The sequence below is a fragment of the Pseudophryne corroboree genome, chromosome 1, assembly GCF_028390025.1.
Source record: "Pseudophryne corroboree isolate aPseCor3 chromosome 1, aPseCor3.hap2, whole genome shotgun sequence".
NCBI classification, from domain to species: domain Eukaryota; kingdom Metazoa; phylum Chordata; class Amphibia; order Anura; family Myobatrachidae; genus Pseudophryne; species Pseudophryne corroboree.
The window spans coordinates 1,205,826,992-1,205,830,794 of record NC_086444.1 but is presented as its reverse complement, the minus strand read 5'-3'; the positions used below and the strand labels follow the sequence as shown (position 1 = coordinate 1,205,830,794).

The 3,803-nt window shown below is 43.5% G+C and overlaps 1 long non-coding RNA gene across 1 annotated transcript; it reads left to right on the top strand.

Annotated features, from left to right (window-relative positions):
• Nucleotides 1–1,816: 1,816 nt before the first annotated feature.
• On the top strand, nt 1,817–3,238 carry LOC135021863 (uncharacterized). Its single transcript, XR_010219108.1, has 3 exons — nt 1,817–2,024; nt 2,100–2,312; nt 2,928–3,238. It is a non-coding gene; the product is annotated as an uncharacterized LOC135021863 (long non-coding RNA).
• The last annotated feature ends 565 nt before the right edge of the window (nt 3,239–3,803 follow it).

The following is a 3,803-nucleotide window of genomic DNA, read 5'->3' as shown; positions in this document are numbered from 1 at the left end:
ACAGAGAGAGCACCCCTTTCAGATACAGCAGACAGAGAGAGCACCGCTTTATCAGATACAGCAGACAGAGGGGGAAATTTACTAAGATTCGTATTTTCCAGATTCAGGTCAAAGTTCAATCACGAATGACATCGACAGTGTAAAATTGCAACTTTTTTAATTGATTACGACTCATTTACTAAGCTGTCGTATTCGTGTTTTTCTGTTGTTCCGATGTCGATGTCATTTGTGGTTTTTTGCTGTATAATGCGGCCGCGTTTGTTGTTTCGCGGCCGCGTTTTTGTTTATTTTTACGACTGCGTCACATGTCTGTTACGGCAGTGATTTAGAAATTGCTGCCGCGTTTTTAGTCCTAAGTTTCGTTTTTGTCACGCGTCCGTGATTGGTTGTATTCGTGAAGGAGGAGTGTCTGTGCATATTACTATAAAACCGCCCCAAACACACCGCACCTCGTGGGTTTAGCTAGTGGAGAGGAGAGAGGAAGGTGTATTTGGAGTTGGTGAGTTTGGTGGAGTTTTTGGAGGTTTTGGAGAGGAGTTTTGTGATTGTTGAGTGCTGTACTGTGTGTGTAAGTAGTCTTGTCATATTTGTCGTATTGTTTTTTCTCTGTTTGTCAATTTTTTTGTCCTTGTTTTTTTTTTAAAGTCTTTTGTCATTGTTTGTGAGTGAGTGAGCGTGTGTGTTGGCTGTGTGGTGTGTAGTAGTAGTAGTAGTGGAGGAGTGTGTTTTGTGTTTTGATTTTTCAGTGTTTTTTGTCGTTTGTCATCATGTCAGACTCAGAGGTCAGTGTGGTGGCGGAGGTTAGTGAGGTGGAGGCTGGTAGTGAGGTGGAGGCTGGTAGTGAGGTGGAGGCTGGTAGTGAGGTGGAGGCTGTTAGTGAGGTGGAGGCTGTTAGTGAGGTGGAGGGGGGTAGTGAGGAGGAGGAGGAGGGGGTGCCTGTTGCTGTATTCTCCAGTGATAGTGATGGTGTTGTGGCTCCGCAGCCATGCACCACTACCAAGACTGGCAGGAATATTAAGTTCAGCTATGCTGAAAACATGGCGTTGGTGCGTGAGCTGATGAAGCACCATCGCCAATTGTTTGGTCAGGATGCTGGCAAGGTGTCCTCCCGCAGGAAGTCTGTCCTGTGGGGGCAAGTAATAGTTGCCGTCAATAGTGAGGGTGTGGGGAGGCGGACTGAGGACACGTGTCGCAAGAGGTTCTATGACATAAAGCGGCGTGTCAAGGCCAAGATGGCCAAAGAGGCAAAATCAGCCCGAAAAACCGGAGGTGGCCCCCCTTTCCGGGCAACCTATCGGGAGTGGGAGGAGCCTGTGCGGGCATTGATTCCTGCAGAAGTGGTGTCTGCTACTCATGTCCGGGATTCGGACCGACCCACGCAGGATGGTGAGTTTGATTTGTTATATTTTTATTTAAATGTCCTCTAAATGTTTTTTAAATCATTTTTTAAGGGTAAAGGATGCAAAAATTGTTGGTCAGATATTGCTGGCCTATGCACCCTTAAGGTGTGTTTGTGTTTAGAAATGGCATTTTCCATCTTGCCTTGGCTGTATTTTTTTAAAAATTTTGCGCTAAAACAGGTGCAATGCCTGCTGGTATGTGTATTTGCCATAATAATTTTGCGATATTGCTTGGACATCGGTGTTGTATCTAATTGTTTTTTTAAATATTTGATTTATTTACTTCCTAAAAAAGGTTCTATTAATTCAAAATTACATTTTGGTAACATTTGCAAGTAGTCAATCTATGCAATATCTGACGCATAATTCTCAAATGTAACAGATTTCTTTTGTGCAACACCATGTACATTTTGATATACACCACAAATTAAGGAAGCACGAAGATCTTAAGCAGAAATTAGTTTATTTTCGAATACCTAATAGATGGTTACAGTACACTAAGGCTTTGCAGTTGTAATTTTTACACAAAGCATGGTAATAATGTTTGCTCCACTTTTTCAACAGTCCGACAGACCAGCCGGCCAGACAGGCCTCAGACAACTCAGGATGATGCTGGGATTGCAGGTAAGACTTCACTGTAGTCACATATTCTGCAAACACATAGAAGTACAAAATATTAATGTTTATATATTCTCATAGGTTCTGCTTCTGTAAGCCGACCTCCTGTAAGGCGCCCATCACAGGGCTCGGGCCACTTACCCAGGAGGCCAAGTAAGACACGGCGTCTTGGCACGGAATCTGCGGCTCCATCTTCCCCACCCAGGCGGCGCATTTCTGCAGTGTCACCCCAGCCACCACTGGCACTATTGGCGAGTCCACAGAGTGATGAGCCCCGATCACCTCAGTTATCTGGTGAGTCAAAACAGAAACTAAACACATAGCAAATAATCTACACAGTACAGTTACTATGTTGTGAGTTGGAGTTGAGATTACATGTTTGACATAACAAGCAATGTGATGTTACGTCTTCAATTGCTAAAGGTGAAAATGTTTAATTTTTCAAGGTCTTAGTGGTTGATATCGCCAACATCATTATTAAAAAAGAACATACATTTGTACAAATTTAGCCCACACACGTGCACATTAAAATAAATCTAAAAACCAAAATTAAAAAAAAAAAAATCCTCCACAACATTATAGTGTTCACACATCTCCCCTGTCCGGTATGTAGACTGCTTACTTGCTCCGCTCCTCTGGACTATCCAGGTAAGCAGTCTATATCGTGGCCAGGGGAGGTGACATAACACTGTAATGCTGTGGAGGGGAGGTAGTTAGGTGAGGATTACTCAAGTCTGTCTATGTGCACGCCTGTGATGGTATATATGTTTTTGGCGAAAAAACACATTATAAGTTTACAAAAACAAGTCAAAAAACTTGTAAAATGGAGTATTATGAATGTAGTAATGTGTAGAACTAGCAAATAAATTAATAGAAAAATAAACATTGCATGTTGGCCACCCCATACAGAGCCCAGCTTGATGGCCGACGTGGACCAGCAGGGACAAGACCAACAGGCAACCATCACACTGCAACTTACACCTGTTGACCCGAGCCAGCCAATACAGCTGCAGGATATCCCCCAAGCCTCCATGAGTCCACAACTGGCACAAGCTCCACCCCAAACACAAATACCAGATGACTTTTGGGCCAGTTGGACAAGCCAACAGGCCCAAAGCAATGCCAGCCTGACCGCACATACCCAACACCTTGCCAGTCTGCCCCATCATCTACCGCGCATTAGTCGCAACTCGGGCAGACTGATTGTACAAGTAGGCCGAATCGCAAATAAGGGCTGACAACAACCAAATGCTGGCTCATTTAACGAGCATCATTGATGAGCAACAGCGCCATCAGCAGGCACTCGTTCAACTCATTCAGCACAACCAGGTTGTGAATGAGTCGTTATCCAGGATTGTAGCCAGCCACACTGCAACCAACACACAACTGAATGCTAGCATTAATAATTTGAGCAACAACATAACATTGATGGCAGCTCAACAAGTGACCTCCAGCTCTGGGACCACGACCCCTATCCAAACGCCAATAACCTCCCCTGTTCGGCGTTCCTCCAGAGCACGTGCCAGTGAGCCAGCACAAAGCACAGCAACCAGCACACACAAGCGAAAAAAATAAAAATTTTGACAAATGTTATTTAAACAATAAAAATTTGGATTTGACAAACACACAACTTCCTGTGTCCGTCTCAAACATTGTTGAATCTGCTATGTATGTATGTATGTTTTTCATGGGTAATGACTGAAAAGGTATTTATAACATAAACTAAGTACAATGTACACACCACTATAAACAACAAACAGTAAGTAACAAAACACACAATAGAAA